Source organism: Silene latifolia, chromosome X, assembly GCF_048544455.1.
Source record: "Silene latifolia isolate original U9 population chromosome X, ASM4854445v1, whole genome shotgun sequence".
NCBI lineage: Eukaryota > Viridiplantae > Streptophyta > Magnoliopsida > Caryophyllales > Caryophyllaceae > Silene > Silene latifolia.
In genome coordinates this window covers 30,806,887-30,815,601 of record NC_133537.1, presented here as the reverse complement: position 1 = coordinate 30,815,601, position 8,715 = coordinate 30,806,887, and positions in this window count along the sequence as shown.

Genomic DNA, 8,715 nt, shown 5'->3' with positions numbered 1-8,715 from the left:
GAGTGAGAGAAATTTTATAGGATATGAGAATCGGTTATCGCACATACACTTGTGAGGACAAGTGGGAGTTTGTTGGAGCTTGTGTCCTCCACAAATTAGTGTGATAACATTTGTAAATCTCTTACAGGTTCACAAGGGTATACTTCGTATATTTAATCAGTTGATTAACGTTTACCTAATAACGGTTGGCTTGCTAGAAAGTTTGACGTTATTATCATACAGATGGCGGTGATCAACTGGTCTCTAAAGGTCACACCTATAGGACGTGTTTGAGAAATGTGGTTATAGAAATATAATCACATTGATGCCCAAAATGACTAAAAAGTTAGTCAATGTATTGATGAGATAATTATTTAATAAAATTAAATAATATTAAGTTGAGACGAATTAACTGTCAATTCGTAAATTAAATATAATAAGTTATATTTAGTTAAATATATTTAATGTTAGCTTGGACGAATTAATCTGTTAATTCGTAATTAAATATAATCGGTTATGTTTAATATCAACAAGATGAATGTGTCATAGTGGTAATAGTGAGGGTACACAAACCAAGAGGTCATGGGTTCTATCCTCACTAGATGACAATTCAACATATTTTATATATTTTTGGAAAGACCAAAAATAAGGGGAATAATCTCCTTATTTCGGTCAGTTAGGCCGAAAATTAGGAGAGTATTATTCTTTCCTAATTGACTCCTAATTTCGGCTACTATAAGAAAGAAAGGGTGAGAATTCTTCTACCCTAATTCTTTTCTTTGACCTTGCCTCCTCTCTCATCAGAAAAACACAAAAACAACTAAATTTTACAGAAAATTTTAGATCGATTTCTAGCATAATCAAAAGGCATATCTCATATCGTCTTGGGTGCAACTAATAGGCGAATATCAATTTTGATATTGTTCTTAGGCCAATTTTGCTAGGACCGAAGGTTAATTCTAAATCTTTTATACTTTGTTTATGTATTTTGTTTATGACCTTTAATCATCATTGTTAAATTCGTTATAATCCTTCTAGTTTAAGGGAAGTATACAGAGGATTTCCCACACCTTTCTTATTGTCACTTTTCTTCTTATGGTGGTCATCATGGTCCTTCTAGGACATTTTCTAAGGTAATGCAATCGGGTTTCTTTTGGCCTACTATCTTGAAAGATGCTACTACTTTTGTCCGTTCTTGTGATGCATGTCAAATAACAGGTAATACTTCGCAAAGGCATGAGATGCCTCAAACTGGAATCTCAGGGGTGGAGATTTTTATGTTTGGGGCATTGATTACCAAGGGTCATTCCCTACTTCTCACGGGAATCAATATATATTAGTAGCTGTAGATTATGTTTCTAAATGGATGGAGGCAATTGCCACCCCCACTTGTGATGCTAAATCTGTTGTTAAGTTGTTTCAGAAAATCATCTTTCCACGGTTTGAAGTGCCTCGCGCGGTGATTAGTGATGGAGGAAAGCATTTCAATGAGCGTCATCTTAATTCTTTATTGAAGAAATATGGCGTTACGCACCGTAGAGGATTGGCATATCATCCTCAAACCAGTGGAAAAGTGGAGATTTCCAACAGAGAGTTGAAACAAATCTTGGTGAAGATAGTGAGCAAGAATAGAAAAGATTGGAGTCGGAAGCTTGATGACACCTTATGGGCTTACTCTACTGCATACAAGACGCCAATTGGACCATCACTTTACTGCTTAGTCTATGGCAAATCTTTCCATTTACCTGTGGAGCTTGAGTACAAGGCTATGTCGGCCATAAAGGAGCTTAATATGGATCCCTCACTGGCGGGTGAGAAAAGATTGATGCAGTTGAATGAGCTTGATGAGTTTCGACTGCATGCCTATGATAGTGCTCAAGTATACAAGGAACGAACGAAGAAGTGGCATGACAAGCATATTTTGCAAAGGGAGTTTCATGTTGGTGAAAAGGTATTGCTATTTAACTCTCGTTTGCGTTTGTTCCCAGGTAAGCTAAGGAGTTGATGATCTGGACCGTTCACTGTTGCTGAAGTGAACAAATTTGGGTCAGTTACACTGCAAACTGACAAAGGTGAGACTTTCAAATTGAATGGGCAACGATTGAAAATTTACTATGAAGGTGCTCATATTGGGGTAATAGAGGCCGTTGACCTCTTTGCCATAGATTCCTCTCACTGATGAGGTAATACGGTCATGCGGGACCGCTTAAACCAACGCGACCAAGAGGCAGCTCGGAATCTGTATTGTAATATTTTGTAATTCAGGACTTTAATTTCATTAATCGTATTTTCATTAAGTTATTTCATATGTTTTGAGAGAGGTGAGGGTTCATGAAGGTATCAACAACGCCTTGACTCAGCGGCGTTTGTGGGAGAAGATGGAGGTCGTGACTATTTCTAGGAGGGTCAGTACACGGGTACTTCTCTGAGTTTCTACACCACACCTGGTGATGACAGCCGTGTTTTCCACCTCTACTGTGTGACCCCTGTGGAGTACGGGCAGTTTAGTGCGGAGTACGGTGCTCTCGGTTGCCCCTTTTACACTCCCGTTCATCCTCACCAGCCTGCCAGTGTTTTTCCAGAGGATGTTGGTGTTTCTGTTTCACATAGAGGGCCATTTGGCCAGTTTGCAGCTTCTACTTCTGCTGCAGCGGCTTTTCCTGGAGATGGCCGTGCTAGAGGCCGTGGTAGACAAGCTGGCCGTGCTAGAGGCCGTGGAGGCCGAGTTCAGGATCCTGAGTTGTTGGCCATGTTTGAGGAGATAGATGGCTTTGATGAGGCCAACCTTGATGATGATGGAGCGCAGTAGTGATAGTTGGTCACTACATCCCTCACTTTTCCAGCTAGTTTGGGGGAGCTTTTGCTACACAGCTGGTACTATCCTTCTTTGTATTTATTTTATTGTATTTCTTATCATCCCTCTTCCCTTTATTAGTAGTGTCCTATAGGTTGCTGGATTTTCTGTGTGATTGCTATGTTATAGGCGTCACAATGAGGACACTGTGACATTTAGGTTTGGGGGAGAGTATTTATTTCAGTTGTGTGTTTTATTTATTGTTGTGTGTTTAAAAAAAATCCATAAAAATTGAAAAATTTATAAAATACAAAAACATGTTTTAATTTATTTTAGGTCGAGTCTTGGTGAATTGTTTAGCAATGATGATAATGTGCTTTGTCTTTGCATTTGAATCCCATTAAGTTATCCATGTAAATTGTTTTGACATGTTAGCTATGATAAACAAAGCTCGTAACTCAAGTCTTGAACGTCGCAATATGCCTTATGCCGAGTAAATTTGACTATATTTTGTTCGTAAACCACTTAAATTTCTGAGGTCTTTAGAGCTTCCTAGGCCAGGAACATTAATAAACTGGTCTCATTTGTTATTTAGGCTAAAGAGTGTGGTCTCCTTGTGGAATATGTAATATCAAACTGCATAAGTGTGACATTAGTTTCTTAGCTTTTTGCGCGTTCATATGATGAAGTACATGAGGAAAGGCGATTCTTATCATTCAAATATGTCATACATTACTTTGTTTTGTTAGCCCGTTTGAACCTTTTAGCCATTTCATATCCTATTTCATAGCTACATTCTAGAATTTGCCTACCTTTTCGGGACAGTCACAGTTGCTTGTGTCTTATGTTATTTAGCTACTTTGGTTGGGATTGGGACATTTATGTCATGTGGGTTGTAGCTTTAATTTTGTTAGCAATTGTGTTGATATCCTATGTTGAAAAAAAAAAAAGAGAATTATGAAGCAAAGAAAAGAAAAAGGGAAAAAAAGAAAAAAAAAAATCGAAAATTCCGAAAAAGAAAGAAGAAAAAAAAAAAGGGAATTGTTTTGTCAGTTTTGTTAGGAGATCATAAGTGGTCAATACTAGAGTCTAATGCACTTTTGGAGAGTCTTTACATTCTCTCATATGTTGTCAAAGTTGAGATGATTTCTCTAGTTGGATGGTTGTGATTATTATTATTAGATTTGGTTATTGGTTTAGCGCTGCGACTACCGTCTTAGCCGCACATATCCATACGTGCTTTTGCACAAACCACTTGTATACCTTTGCCCATTTACCAACATATTGTCCTTGATACATGTACTTGGTCTATGTTGTAATGCATACTAGTTGGAGAAATTTGTATCACATTAGATTGCATGCATGTTTCATAAGTTGAGTGAGTGACTTTATTCTTTCTATCTTACATACATCTCACCCCTTATGAGTGCATGAGTGAAACCGCGAGAATCCAACTAAATTGTCTTGCAGGGTTGAAAAGTATTTGGCTTAGTCTCGGTATCATATCACATCTTGAGTTGAGCTGCGTTAATCTATTACCCGTGCCTTTGAATTTGTTTTATCGGCACAATTTTTGGTCATTACTTTGTTATAGATATGGATAACTGGGATTTGTATGTGCTCTGAGTTATTCATCCACCATTTGTATGTTTGTCTTTTGTATGGTTTGATTGCTTTGGTTGAGGACAAGCAAAGGTTTGGTTTGGCGGAGTTTGATGTATCACTTTTATATACACTTTTATAACTCCTTTCATGATGTTTTATATACCGTTTCCGTGCCTTTTATGTCATTTATATGCCTTTTATAGTGAATTGTCGATACTGCCGCTATTTTATGTTTTAATGCAGAAATGACGCAATACGAGGTGAATCGAGTTGAGATGAGCATTGCGGTTATGGCATAGTGGAATCTACGAAGTATGGCACGAGAAACGAGGGGAGTTGAAGATAAGAAGAGATCAAGCTGGGATGTTGGTTCCTCGATCGAGTGCAAGAAGGCCCGATCGAGTAATCGTCCTCGATCGAGTAACATGAGGCTCGATCAAGGATCCTATTTGACGAGTTAATTTCCGTAATTTCCAAAAACACGTTTTATTGTAATATAAATTCTAAACTCGTAGGATTTATTAGGTTACGCTCTTTATTACTTTTGAACGGCTGGAAACTTGTTTTAGCTTGGATACTTTGTTCTTAATCTTTCCTTATTGATTACTAAGGTACTAATCATTCCTCGTTAATTAATTCATTCAAGTTTTTATGCTTTCAATCACTTGTTATTATTTCATATCTTCAATCATGTTATCAATCATCTTTATTGTTATTGTTAGATTCAATATAAGTAGCTAAATTCCTCATCTAGGATGAAGGGGATCTAGGTTAATTAAAAAGGGGAATATTAATGGATTGCTAGTAATATTACATGAATTATCGTTTGATTATAGTTCTTATTCTGGTTAATTGATTTAGGCCTGAATTGATAATTAGTGTAGCGAATTAATACTTTCACCGACAGGGTTAGAATTAATATAGGCTGCGATAGTCAAATAGATTGTGTCTAATAATAGCGATTGCATGTTAGATTTGATCTAAAGGACATAATAAAATTAACCAATCTTGTGACCCTAGATAATTCGATTGACCTAGCAATTGATTAAGAAACTCCATATAATTGACCTAGTGAACCGAAAATCCTAGACCTTTAATATTATTATCATACACCTTTTATTTACTTGCTATTTAGTTGATAGAAAACAAACAAACCAAAACCCCCAAGAAAACGGTTACCTTCAGACGATATAAATATAAACAAACTGATTATTACCGCCTCCCTGTGGATTCGATACCTGTAAGCCACTAGCTATTTTGTTAGTACTGAGATAGATTTATTTTTATATTGGTGATACGACTTTAGCCTTATCCCCCCACTTGGGTTCTCCCTCCCAGGCTCAACCCAAGTCGGCACACAAACTAAAGGGGGTAATCAATCCCAACCTAACTAAATCTCGTTGGTAGACACAACAATTCAATTCCTTTGTTTAAGCCCAACAACCCCTCCTCAACAACTTATGTAATGAAACTCAATTAGATAAATTACACCATGTCGGGATTCAATCGCACCCTAGTAAAGGGACTACTCACTATTCATGTCGATTGAGGCAAGGCAATTGATAAAGATAGATGCTTTGACAATAAACATGACAATAATTTTGTGGATGTGGGAAAATGGGGTATTATCCACGGGGTTGAAAATCGTCTTGGAGTCGCCCCCAAATTTAAGGAAATTTGGGAACCACTTTTGAAAATGAGATTTGAGTTCGTTATTGAGAGTACGTGATAGGAAGTTCGTTAATAAAACACCCACCCCTGCCCATTGAAATAACGGCCTCTACTTGGGACAATGATGGCTAATTGGATAAGACTACAATCGTCATATGAGAGTGCAAAACACCATTTTGATCCTAGCATGTGATTTGGTTTCTAACTCGTTTAATGCATCTAATCTACTATGTCTAAGTGATTTAGCATGTGAGGTTGATTTGATCTATGCTAACAAGCATTAACAAACATGTCTTGGGGGGAAGGGAAACAATTGGGGCACTACCTATTACAACCCAGACGAATCACGTCGACTCAATTTGCAAACAATTGAATTAAAGATACAACTCGATCTAGATACAATTGCTAAACATGACTTGCTCACTTGACACACTTGACACGCCTACCTAGGCATTGGAAACCTTGACAATGAAGGGGCTACGACTCACATAGGACTTCGTCCTTGGCCTCTTCATTGTTTTGTGCACTCGCTTTGATTTAATTAGTTAAATACTTCAATTTAACTAGCTAAAGCAAAGGTTTTGTAAAATCATTTTGACTTGAAATAAAGGACTAACTAGACCCATATTTAAAGTACAAATTACATTGCTTGAAATGAATTACAATAATTACAACGATTAAATTACAATAACAATTGAAATAAATCGCAATAATTAGACAAAACAAACCCAAACTTGGGCACAAATGTCAAGGCAAACACGGGACCATACACGGCCAAACATGGGTGGTTACATGGACAATTCTAGTCATCGAGTGTCATGAATCGGATGCTAAACATGCAATTCAACTAGCGAGAAATTGTCATAAAAAGAAGATGAATTCATTAAATTTTTAAAAGAAATCATTTAAATCCTATGTCGGGTTTTGTATGACCTATTGAAGGTTGAATTCAATTAACATGCTTTCTACTTGTTAATTAGGCCAAACGGAGTATTGATTGATTTAAACATGTGAAAATGACAAAACAAACATGCATATGTCATAAAATGAATAAATCAAAAAAAACATGTGAATTAATCTAATTACTTTGTAATTAAAATTAAACAGATGTAAATCATATGGAAATGAATTAAACTAACTAAAATTTCATTTTAATTAATTTAGAACATGTTATCGTCATACGATTGCAAATTATTTCGTTTTATAATTTAAACATGCAATTATTCTAATTATACATGTTATAGTCATAAATTGAAATACTAAGCATGGGATTAACTAATCCTAAACAGCATTTAAACCATCATTAGAATAATAATCACGAAACATTAACAAATGAAACGGTAATTAAATGACGGAATAAAAGAAAAAGCGATGAAATAAGGCCGTAAGGCCGTGTACCACGCGAGCAAAAGGAAGAAATTGGGACGGGATTTTAGGCACCCTCAACTTACATGTATACTTGGACACCACTCGGGATCCCCTATGCAAGTGTTGCTAGAATACACGTCTTCGACGATTGTAAAACAAATATCGAAACAAATTTAACAAAATCAATTTTGAAATAAAACGATTTCTCGCGTAAAAGAGCACTTCGTGCAGCGATTTTCAAATGAAGATTTTGACTTCGTTTCTCACTCAACTTTGAATCCGAAAGATGTTCTGGAATCCTTGGACTATTAATATTTGATTTTTATCAAAAAAACAAGACCAAAAATGATTTTAAAATGACTCAAAACTAACGAGAACAGGAGTTGTTCAGAAAACGAGAAAACACAAAAAAGAGAGCAAATCAATGCTCTAATGTTCGTCTAAACTCTTGAGTGAACTTTGTGATTTATTTCTAGGTATGAGAGGATGATAGGGTTGCTTTGTAATGTGAGGTTTGTGTGTGTATTGCTCGAGAAAACCACCGTGTCCAACTCGTCTCGTCTTCTCCTTCGGTGAAGAGGTGTTTATAAAGGGGAATGAAAGGGGGGTTGATCTAGGGTTCTAAAGGCTCGGTTGTTAGCTGCTGGTATCTTTCTTGAGGGAGGGGAAAATGAATGTGGTCGAAAATATGGAGTATGGAAGGAGATAAGTCGGTTTTGGAAAGGATAATGGGGGAATATTGTGTTTCAGTTTTGAGGGATTGTGTGAGTTGTTTGGATGGGATAAAATATCTTCTCTTACTTTGGGAATAAGCTAGAGAAACGTGGGAAGGAGATGGGTTGGATCGGGGCTCGAAATTGGGCTAGAAAAGCCCATGTTTTACCGCGCAAAAATAGGGCACGGGTTGGGTTTGATGGGCTCGGGTTTGGGTTTGGTTTTGGGCACGGGTTTGGGTTTTGTGGTGGCGAGGTATGGGCCTAGGTGGTGATGGGTCGTGGGTTGTGGGTTTGTTTGAACGGGTGTGAAGGCGGGAAAAAGGAAGGAGGGAGGTGTGTATGGCGGGGTTCGAACTCGTGACCAATGGGTGGTGGGACATACAAAAGCTACTCCTCGATTCTCGTGCTCAAAGTTATTCTAAAATCGAGCTTAAAACCGTCTCAAAATCTCGTTTAAAACCGCTTAATTCTTCGAATTAAAATAAAGTGATAAAACACGAAACCGTCACACATTTCATTTCAAATAAATTCAAAATAAAAACTTTGAATAATAACTTATTTTTCAAATAAATTATACAAGTT